Here is a 12,693-nt window from a genome sequence, read left to right as displayed (position 1 = left end):
AAACATACTGGGTGATGATCTGCCAGAATACACAATTCCACAGAGAACTAGGCTGAGCGCAAGTCTTTACATTTGTGCCATTGTAATTTACACCAGGTGCATAATGGGAAAAAATCTAAAAATCTAGTCCCAGTCTTGCAAATAGTGACCCTGCACCAAGATCCCCAGTCTTTGCAAAATCATAGTATGTGACTAAAAACTTTGTGCCATTGTCTTTAGATGTGAGACACATCTATTAGACTCTACTACCTTGTATTTCCACCTTGTGGATGTAAAGTCAGAGATGATGGCTCATCTGCTGCTGAACAGTTTGTGTTAGTCATCCTCTAGTCTTTCATCAGTGCAGGGTGCTGTTGGCTGGATATTTTTGGTAGGTGGACTATTCTCAGTCTAGCAGTGACACTGAGGTGTTTAAAAACTCCAGCTGCACTGCTGTGTCTGATGCACTCAAACCAGCGCAACACACATTAACATGCCACCACCACATCAGTGTTACTGCAGTGTTGAGAATGATCCACAGGTACCTGCTCTGTGAAGGTCCATTGGGGTCCTGACCACTGAAGAACAAGGTAAAAGGGGGCTAACAAAGTATGCAGAGAAACAGATGGACTACAGTCTGTAATTGCAGAACTACAATGAGCTCCTATACAGTAAGTGGAGCTGATAAAATGGACAATGAGCATAGAAACAAGGAGGTGGTCATAATGCTATGCCTGATCAATGTCTGTCCCTCAGGACTCCAGTACTTGGTTGTTTATGTACTAATCTCCCATTGCACATATTTTACTTGCAATTTGTGTGTGTCCTGTCTATTTTAAGTTTATCTTCTTCTTTCGGCTGCTCCCTTTAGAGGTCGCCACAGCTTATCATCTGCCTCCATCTTGCCCTATCCACTGCCGCCTCTACTTTTACACCAACCATCTCCATGTCCACCTTCACTTCATCCATAAACCTTCTCTTGCTGCTATCCTTCTGTCACACATCAGCCCTGACACCCGTCTCCACCCACTCCATCCTGCCTGCACCCTCTTCTTCACCTCTTTTCTACACTGTCCATTGCTCTGGATGGTTGACTCAAGATATTTGAAGTCATCCACCTTTACGACCTCTACTGCTTGCATCTTCACCTTTCCACCTGCCTCCCTCTCATTCACACACATGTATTCTGTCTTGTCTCTACTGACCTTCATTCCTCTCCTCTCCAGTGCAAACCTCCACCTCTCCAGATTCTCTTCCATCTGCTCTCTACTCTCACCACATATTACAATGTCATTTGCAAAGATCATGGTCCATGGAGCCTCCTGCCTGACCTCATCTGTCAACCTTTCCATCACCATTGCAAACAAGAGGGGGCTCAAAGTTGATCCCTGATGTAACCCTACCTTCACCTTGAAACCATTTGTCACTCCAACTGCACACCTCACCACTGTCTCACTATCCTCATACATGTCCTGCACCACCCTAACATCCTTTCAGCTACACCTGACTTCCTCATACAGTACCACAGTTCCTCTCTTGGCACCCTATCATATGCCTTCTATAGATCCACAAAGACACAATGTAGCTCCTTCTGACCTTCTCTGTACTTCTCTACCAACACTCTCAACGCAAAAATTGCATCTGTGGTACTCTTTCTGGGTATGAAACCAAACTGCTGCTCACTGATCTGAACCTCTCACCTTAGCCTTGCTTCAACAACTCTTTCCCATACCCTCCTTCCATCTACTCAACACTCTCTGTTCGCTCACTAGTACATTTCCCTCTCTATCTTTTATCAACCTAACCTGCTGTACATCCTTTCCAGCTCTATCTCTGTTTAGCCAAATGATACAAGTCCTTTACTCCTTCTTTACTGTCCAGCCTCTCATACAGCTCATCATAGGCCTGAGCCTTTGCCACCATTCTTTTTGCTATGCCACTAGCCTCACAGTACTCCTGCCTACTTCCTTCATCTCTCACTTTTTCTTAGCTGCCTTCTTCTTCTGAATACTCTCCTGGACTTCCTCATTCCACCACCAACTTTCCTTGTCTTCTTTCCTCTGACCAGACGAAACACCCAACACATTTTTGCCCGTTTCTCTCACCACCTTAGCTGTAGTTTCCCAGTCCTCAGGTACCTCCTCACTACCCCCAAAGGCCTGTTGCAATTTTTCCCTGAACTGCCTGCAACCATCCTCCTCCTTCATCTTCCACCATCTAATCTTTGGCTCTGTCTTCACTCTCTTCCTCTTCTTTGTTTCTAATATCATTCTACAGACAACCACCCTATGCTGCCTTGCTACACTTTCCCCTGGTACCACTTTACAATCTCCAATCTCCTTTAGGTGGCATCTCCTGCTAAGGATATAATCCACCTGTGTGCACCTCCCTCCACTCTTGTATGTCACCCTGTATTCTGAGTCAAGTTATATATAATCTTTGGCTGGACATCCATGTCCAGTGTGTCAATTTGTTAGCCAAACTTGCTTCTCCAACTTGCCGGATCCTTTGTTTAAATTCCTTGAAGAGTTAAACAGTTTCAACTGCTCTGAAATACTTTCATTAGGTTTACTAGCTAGCTTTGCTAAAGCTTTACGTTAAGCAAAGGTTACCAATGTTATATATTCCACACAACTCGTAAAAGTAAATAACAGGCTTGGCCATGAATTAATATGTTGATTTAAGTTTCTTATGGCCATATGGCCTCAATATATTAATTCTTGACCATGCCTTATTGAAAAATAGTCACCATGTCATATTAGGGGCTCCATAAAAGGCAGCTAATGTCGCTATAAAACATTATGGGGCATGGAGGCTCTTTGCATTGTGCTAGGCTTCACAGTTGCCAAATTCTGTCCTGGAGAATGTACTTATTGAAGTGTTTATGGGGAGTAATCCCCTCCAACCCAGTAACTGGTTGAATAATAGTGAATACGAGTTCAGAGTAGAGTAGAATAGAATAGAATAGAGTTCAGTTTAATCATGATTGTTTTTTCAGTTAAAGTTTGTTTAAAATTGTTTGGAGATTTGTTAAAGAAATTAAAAAAGTAAACTAATTATGAATCCTGGTTTCCCTTATGATCACTAAAAATGTTAAATGATTCTTAGTTGTGTATGCATGCACACGTGCACTCTTAACCGCTTTAACCACCAAAGAACTATCTTTAAAAAGTTTTAAACTATGTATTTTTGTTTAGTCAAAAAATCTTCTTCCTTTCCTGTCAGTAAATGGTACTAGAAGAACATTCTGATGATCTGGTCATTAAACTGGGACTATTATTATTTTTTATATTAATTTGTTTGTCTTTTGTTACAAGAAAAATATACCTTTACCTCAATGTTTATTTGCTGCTAAAAAACATTCAGAATGGATATAGCAATGGCTGTGTAAAATCTCATATATTGTTCTAATGAACATAAGACATATTTTAATGCACTTGCTTTTTTTTCTTGTATCAAAAATGGATGTATTCTATTTTGTATATTTACAGCTTTGCTGTTGTGTGTTTACAAAGCAGTATGTGCATAAAGCATTTTAGTATTAAGTGATAAATATTTTTTTGTTTCATTTGAAATGATGTCAGTTACAAGACTATATGAAAACACAGATTCAAAATTTAAAATATATGATTGCTTAATTAAAAACTTTCCTCAATTATTTAAACATGTATGCAATAGTAATAAAAAGGAATATTTCCACACTGTACTCTGAGGACCACAAGCATCATGAACCCATAAGGAAGTAATGCTTTAGTAATGCTAAATATTTAACTTATCACCCCGTTGTGTGAGGTGGTGATTTACCATTCAGTTTTTTCACCATGTATGTGTTGACTACCATGAAGTCATGTACGAACATCATGAATAACAAATTTTACCTGATAACACTGATGTGCTTGTTGCAATTTTTCCCTGAACTGCCTGCAACCTTCCACCTCCTTCAGCTTCCACCATCTAATCTTTGGCTCTGTCTTCACTCTCTTCCTCTTCTATGTTTCTTATCTCATTGTACAGACAACCACCCTATGCTGCCTTGCTACACTTTCCCCTGGTACCACTTTACAATCTCCTTTAGGTGACATCTCCTGCTAAGGATATAATCCACCTGTGTGCACTCCCTCCACTCTTGTATGTCACCCTGTGTTCTTCCCTCTTCTGAAAATACGTGTTCACCACAGCCATTTCCATTCTCTTTGCAAAATCTACAACCATCTGACCTTCCAAATTTCTGTCTTTCACACCATACATACCCAGCACCTCTTCATCCTCTCTGTTCCCTTCACCAACATGTCCATTGAAGTCTGCTCTCTGCCTTTACCAGTCATTGTCCCTATGTTCAGAGCATGATAGTTTTGCCACAAGTTTCATGCCAGATGCCCTTCCTGATGCAACCCTCACCATTTATCCGGACTTGAGACCGGCACCAGAAGTACAAAAAGTACACCCCTAATGGCTGGTTTCCATTTTTCGTTTATACATAGTAATAATATTGTTTTCTATATTTATTTCATTTAACTTAATTTTATGCTGATACCTACATCAAGAAAAATTCCTTTACACCTTGTACTTGGCAAATAAAGAATATGACTGATTATAAAGGATTCTGAACATACAGAACATTACTGATGGATTTATAGCCCTTTGTGTCAGAATTAGCCAGGCCAGACAGGTCAGTTTTAGTCAGTTTTAGCTGCCCTACCTGATTACTGACTTGCCACACCTGTGATTACTTCAGTTAGTATTTAAGACCGGGCATTAGGTTAGCTCAGTGTAAGGTATTGCTTCTCTTCTAGAGCTACTGAACGATCTTTCATTGTTTAGGTTGTTTGATTCTGACTTATCTTCCGTATTTTTGACTTTGCCTTTTTGGATTTTGTCTGCCTGATTAGGTTTGTCTGTATTTGCATTTTGTCTATTTCAAAAGTCAAATGTCTTCGTTTAAACCGCTATGACTACAATGAATAATTGATATATTGAGACCATGTGTGACTGGAAACTCAACCTTTTTGATAATTATTTACCTACAGAGGATATAGATCATTCCAAGACCAATTTCAAATAAGTGGTATAGTTAATAAAATTCTACAATGAATTTGAAAAGTACTGTTTTAAAAGAATGATCAAATATGAAATAACTATGCATTTATAAAAATCTTACTACAGGGATTATCTGAATCCAGTTTTATGTTCACAAGTTAAAAGGAAAATGTAATAGACTTCATTCAACTGTTCAAAACTGATTTGTCAGTGTTACACCTATTAAATGTTTGATTGGTCATGGCCACTAAGCACCCTTGGGCGGCCACGGAGCTGTCCACTGTGGGTAGTATTACATTTTATGATGTATTCCCATGACCCACGTGACACTGTGGATTGAGGAATGTCAAATGCATCTGGCACCCACTATCATTCAAACACATGCCTTGCCATGAGCACACTGGTCAGTATTCAGCCTCACTCACAAGATAAAACCTGACAACTTAAAAGAGTGTGCCATTCCCAAGCTGCCCCTGTGAAGGATTGAGGTCATAATCAAATTACTTACTGCTGTCCCATGACTTTTGTCATGTAAGTGTATACAGGTTTTGAGCAACAGATGCTGCCATCAAAACAATTTTCTTTCTGCAGGAGCATGTGTCATTTATTCTGAACAATAGTTATCCTTTAAAGTCCTCTTGAGTGCATGGTTGATGTGAGTGATGGCTCACAGAAATGTGTGGCTGTGTGTGAGACCTACCTACAGTTCTTCTAAATATTGCCAAGTGATTATGTATTCGCTATATGTTAGATAATTAATGAGGTGTTAGTGTCCATTTTTAAAGAAAGTTAAAAATATTTTGAAACAACATTATAAAGTGAAACACATGGTAATTCATTATTTCTGTTACTGTGTCCTTCCTAATTAATAATGGTATGGAACAGTATTATAAAGTGAAGCACATGATGATTAATTACTAATGAACAAAGTGTAAATGTGTTCTTCATTAGGAGATAATGATCTAGAATAGTATTATAAAATGAAATACATGAAAATTAAAATAATCTAAAAAAGGATTTAGGGAAAATAATATTAGAAAAGTAAGGGTAAATAAGTTGTTTATGAATCTTTTCTTTATTTGTGTATAATCAGAGTTTGAAAATATCCAACAGGCTACATTGAAAATAACATGCTCAAGTAAAATGAAATTAAAACTTGACATTGCTACAGAGAGAAAAAGGTCTGAGATCTTTGCCTGATCACTGCATGTTCTTGTAGTACTTTATCTTTTTGTTTTAAATCTAAAGCATTATGTTTTGCTGCCTGCCTTTGCTCAGGCTGGCCATATATAACCTAGCTAGCATGCAGTGGTACCAGAACAGAACCAGTAGCACAAGGATGAATAAAGCATTTTCAGGCTGTATAGAGTACATATACTTACAATATTTTGCAAAATGTGTAATAAATATAACATTCAGAAACATACATTATGTATAATGAATGATTTTTTAAAGAATAAAAAAATGAAAAAGAAAATAATCATATTTTCTCTATCTCGCCTCTCCTGTTGTTGTAGCAATAGTTGTTGCTCATATTATTATTATTATTATTATTATTATTATTATTATTATTATTATTATTATTATTATTATTGTTATTATTATTATATTGTCATGAGTATAAATACATAGAGTGTTAAATAAACCTTTTAGTGTTCAATTGAATTCAATAAACTTATATTTAGCCCCTTAAAATCCCAGACTTACAACATTCTAAGGCTTATTATTCAGTAAGTACAGGCACTTTGAAGAAAACTATTCTTAGGTTAACCCTAAAACAGGCAACGTGCACCAGGAGAAACCAAAATATTTAACATCCTGTAGGGAGCATTACTCAAGGTTATGACCCAATTAAGTTATCATTCGTCAAGTCTTATCTATATGTATATATGTATCACATTTCTTGGTTCAAGTGTCACTGTCAGGTCAACCTGCTCAGAAATCATTATGTGTGCCATTGGTGCAAGACTTACCGATCAGGTGATAAGTAATTATATATTATTCAGTTATTTTTAATAAAACAACACAAATTTATCAAACTAATGATGATATCTTAATATGCTGATGAATTGTCTAATCTCAATATGCTGATGAATTGTCTAATCTTAATATGCTGATGATTGTCTAATGGTGTCAGCTACTTTTACAAAGTATGTATACCCCTGAGATACATTGCCAGATTAAGGGTAAAATGTTGGTCAATTTGAAGTTTTCAAAAGTTTGTTTCAAAAAGGAAAACTTCAATATTCACTGCATAAACATATCATGCACAGGTATTTATTGTTTTGTTCTTTTGTATCATAATACCCACTATGTTTGGTCTGTTGAATATAAAAAATATATAAAAACCAGGTATGTACATAATGACAGTATAACCTTAAACACTCACTTAGGACTTCATTGGGAGCACTGTACTAATACACGGTAGGGCCTCCCTTTGCTCTCAAAACAATCAATTCTTAATGGCATGGATTTAACAAGATGTTGTAAACATTCTTCTTAAGATTCTGGTCCATATTGATATGATTACATTATATAAATCCTGCAGATTTTTCAAGAACAGTGAACTCATTGTCATGGTCATTAAAATCAGTTTGAGATTACTTTTGTGACATGGTACATTATCATGCTGGAAGTGGCCATAAGAAGACAGTTAATTGTAACCATTAAAGGATGCACATGATCCGCAACAATGCTTAAAATAGACTGTGGCAATGAAGCGATTTTGTGATTGATGTGACCATAACCTGAAGCTGCTGGTAGGTGTACAGGTGTTCCTGATAAAGTATGTGCTCAGGGTGTTTTCCTGCAGGGCAACACAGTTCTTGTTTTCCTGTTATTTACCTCACACATATTACTTTTCATATTGATTCTATAATTTTTTCCAAAGTATAAGCCTACTACAACCTCCAGCCCTATCAATGTTGTTTAGTGGTTTCTGGTTTAAGCAGTACTGTCCATGATTCAGGGCTGTTTGAGAAACAAAATGGACAGCACTTCTATAATTAGAGCTAGGGCTCATCACTAGATAACCCTGGATTACTTTTTTGGGTGTACACCACTGGGCTAGTACACAAATTGACTCAGGCCCACTGTGGGTCACAGGATTTTGGTGGGCAGTTCAGTGGGCTAGCGCACAGAAAACCTGACATTAGCCTATTGTGGGTCATTCCACACTCCGTCCACATCAGTTACTCTACTATGGGCCCTTATTGGACTTGAGTGGGCAGTACAGAACTGGGCTAGCCCACAGTTAACCCTGTGGGTAAATTCACATTGGGCCCAAATCATTTAGCCCATGGTGGGCCCTTAATGGACCTGAATGGGTAGTGCACAGTGGCTGTGCTTAATGTGTAATTGGTAAATCAACATTATTTCAGTTTCACTATGACATTAAGATATCAACTTGTCCTCAATGTTGATATATTAAAGTCACATGAATATCTTCAAATGTGGTACATCAATATAGTTTTAATGCAAAACACTAAACAAAATGGCATAAAATCTTTTTTTTGACAAAAGCAAAAAGGTAAGATTCTGGATGTAAATTTTAGCGTGAATTTGGTAGAATCTGGTAGAATCAGAGGTGTACAACATAGTCAGACAACAGGCGTGGGTCAGTTCCAATAAGCACAGCAGAGTAACAATGGCGAATATAACAGACAAGGGCAAATCCAAAGCGAAGTCAGCAAAACAAGCGATAGGTCAAAAACAAGTACCCAAGAAATCATGCAAAAGCACAAAAGGGCAGATCCAAAAAGCTGAGAAAGAGTCTGAGAAAAACAAGGAAAATGTCAAATACACGATAATATAAACAGGAATAAACACTCAGTAGTTTCACAGGAAAAGCAACACCTTGCCACTAACACTGGCTAATGCCCGGGCTTATAAACTAAACTATCTTAGTCATATTACATAGACACAGCTGAAACATATTAGTACTCGGATGAGTGTGAATGCTGATAGGAGCACGAGGACCGGTCAGGAGTCATGTGACTACTGGGAAGTCTGGGTATAGGAGTCTGAATGAGATTCCGGGTGGGAATCTAGGGAAGTAGCTCCGCCACGTAATCTCCCAGTGGATTCTGGGAGATGTAGTTCTTGTCCATCTGAGGACAGGCTGAAATCATGAGAGTGGAACAATACTGACTCTTCTTTCTGTACCAGGCAATCTACAAGTTTAGCCAGAAGAATTCAACAGTTCTAACAAACAATATTTTAAGATAAATTACTTTATCTGGTTAATTCTTGCTATGTCACTTGACACCTAACTAATTAACAAAAATATTACAATGAGTAAAAATAGTTTTTTTCACATAATTATTATCGATCACATATTTACTGTAATATAATTAAAAATAATGATGCGCTTCAATATCCAACAGATTTTATACCATTTCTGTAGCTTGCACCCAAAGGCAAGCTTGACCCCTGATTTACGGGAAAGAGCTTGAACAGCAGATTTTGTTTTTGAAACATAGGAAATCATAAAAGGGGGTACCTTGCACAAATTTCATGGAAAAAAGCCCCTCTACTAATTTATTTGTATGTCAGATAATTTCTAGTCTTTGAATTTTTCAAAATATTTTCCTACTGTGTGCAGATTATTCCTCAAAGTTACCATATCCACCAAAATTATGTTTTCAATATTAGGTCATGTTTCTTTTTTTCTCCATAGCAAAATGCTCCCAATCATTATGATTATTATTATGATTAGAATGTGTCTTAGTTTTTACCAAGTAAACTTAATATTATATTTTTTATAGGGTCACCATGCATTTTTGCAGACACTGGGACACTGGCAGAATATTTCCCAAATAAAATGTCAGATTTTTGTAAGAAATCAATAAGGACAACCTGTTGAATAATGAGAATGACACACTGCAAGCAATACCATGGGCTTTTCTGAGGAAACTACTGATGGTTAACACCAAATCAAGAACTTCAGTCTGTGCAAGTGAAAATGATGAAGGAAATTACTTGTTTTCTGAGAGCGATACAGACATCAGCCCTAATATTCTAGATCTTATTGTTGCCTCTATGCCTGTGCAGACAATTTCCTCCAACAAGAAATGACCCTTAAGATGTCCATGTGCCGATCGGCAGTGCCCTTTCTGTTACTGACAGAATCAGTGCACTCTTATGTTATGAGCTCTAAGAGGTATCCTGAAAGAGTGGCGTTCTCATTCAATTTCTGAAAGTAAAGGTTTTGTTGAGAGTAGTTTGTGCGAACATACCTCTGGCATTGGTTGTCAGGCTAAGAAACTGTAGCTTGTCAAAGTCCCAAGCAATGAACGGCTTACGTAGTAAATCCCAGCAGCACCATGATTTCTTTTGTCACTGAGACATGGAAGTCTGATGTCTCACCTGCTCATGGTAATGTCGTGTGAGCAGTAGGGAGATGTGGTTGTCTTTGGGCAGAATTACTGGGTTCTTCTCTACAGTTGCAAGGTTAGAGTACTTCAGCCTGCCTCCTATGCAAATGAAATCGTCCTCCAAGATTGGGCTGAGTTTCTGCAAGGGGCTGCTTTTAGGTATCGCTTTGTTGGTTTGGAGTGCTGACAGCTCTTTTGTGAAGACTAGCCTTTGTGCTGCCTTAAGGATAACATTTCTTGCCTGGGCCATCTCATCTGGTGCACAAGGTAAGTTACATCTGTGCCACCCTTTGCATTTGTTGTTTTCATCTGAGTGTTTGAAGCATCTTGCCCTGTGGACAAGGAACGCAACTGCTCTTACCAGGGTGGTAAAGGTGGAGAAGGGATGGAAGCGGTCAGAGGTAAATGCAGGTTCTACGAGGTTGGTAGCACAGGTTTGTATTTGTGGACGAATTTCTGCGTCTTCCTCAGGTTGGATTAGCTCAAATATCTTGCTTGTTTGTGTTTTTTCTGCAGGTGGCTGACATAAGGAGGGTCCAGTGAACCAAGAGGACTGCACCACGCAGGTAAAGATCTAGATGCATGGTTGGCAAGGATTTCCTCTGTACGTACATAGTACCACTGTTCAGGCTTTGAGGACTGCCGGATGTGTCGAACTCTACTGTGGATGTACACAGAATCTTTTGCACGCATTACAAATATAGCCGAGGACTACTTTACTGTCTGTGTAGAACTTGATGGCATCGAACTTCAGGTCTAGCTCACCTTGAATGAGGTCTGCCAATTCTACTGCCAAGACAGCCATGCACAGCTCAAGTCTTGGGATTGTAGGCCCATACTGGGGTGCTAGCTTTGCTTTGCCCATAACAAATCATTCCTCAAATCACCCATTTTCCTCAACCACTTTCAGATACGCCATGGCAGCGACGGCCTTAGCTGATGCATCTGAGAACACACAATTCTGTGTACACTACTTGAGTGAGTGAGATGGTTGTGTACATACATGGAACATGAAGCTGTTTTAGATCTTGAAGTGAATCTCTCCAAGCTTTCCACCTGCTTAATTTGTCCTCCAGGAGAGGTGAGTCCCAGTCGGACAGCTCAGATGCAAATTCCCTGAGCAGGGATCTTCCCTGGATTGTGACAGGTTCTAGTAGACCCCAGGGATCGAAAACACTTGACAGTGGAGAGAAATACTGCGGGTGAATGGCTTGCTGGTTGTCGAGACAGAGTAGGTGAATGTCTCAGTTGTGACCTCCAAAAGCAGACCTAAGCTCTGTTGTGCAAGTGCGATTTCTCCATCCAGATGTAGATCCTTGAGTACTGGGGCACAATCTCCAGGCGGGAAGGCCTCCACTACTGCTCTACAGTTTGATGTGACCCTATGTAAGCAGATGTCTGTGTACATTGGAGCAGGTCTACTGTCTCAGATTCTGATGGTATGGATACCAAGCCATTGTCAACATAGAAATGCCTTTCAACAAACCTGACAGTATCAGCACCATGCTTCTGAGCACCCTCTTTGATGGCTCTTCGCAGCCCATAGGTGGCTACAGCGGGAGATGGCCTGTTGCCAAAGACGTGGACCTTCAACCAATACTCAATAACGTCCTTGTTGATATAATTATCTTTGTGCTATAAAAAACTGAGAAAATTGCGGTGATCAAAACACACCAAAAAACAATGAAACAAAGACCACCCTTATCTGGTTAGGTTATTGTGGGTGGTAGACCCCAAATGTTGGGAGCAACCAGCATTCTTCTCCTTCTCTGAGGGGTTATGCTACCTCAACATGTCCATTGGTAAAGATCTTCTCCATGAATGTCACATTGTGCCTGCATCTCAGGTTCTTTTAAGGGTTCGTTTGAGGGATCTGAACTGTATGACTACCTGCATTTTATTGTTTGGCAATACCTGGCATGGTACCTTGAATGGTAGTGGCGCTACCCAACTGTTAGTGCTGTCTCTATAAATGTTGGTGTCCATTATCTTTAAAAAGATATCCAATCCAGTGATAAAAATCCAGTGATTGAGCAGGTTTGTCATGCTCCGTTTGGTTGAACACTGTCTGTCCCAGCATCCTCTCAGGTACCTTGCTAGGTCTGTTAAAGCTCTGCTGCATCTCCCTGACATGCAAGAAGCTGGTGCACGGTTGAAAAACTGAATGCTGACCACTGCCCAGCACATTGGTCTTGAACACATCGACTGTTGGCTTATGTACATTGCCCAAACACACCTCTCCTATCACTACCCAGCCCAAGTCCAGGCATTGGCCAAAGGGGGCGCTGTGTGGTCCACTGAC

Source organism: Pygocentrus nattereri, chromosome 6 (genome assembly GCF_015220715.1).
Source record: "Pygocentrus nattereri isolate fPygNat1 chromosome 6, fPygNat1.pri, whole genome shotgun sequence".
NCBI lineage: Eukaryota > Metazoa > Chordata > Actinopteri > Characiformes > Serrasalmidae > Pygocentrus > Pygocentrus nattereri.
The sequence above is the reverse complement of the archived record's forward strand: the minus strand, read 5'-3'. Positions refer to the sequence as shown.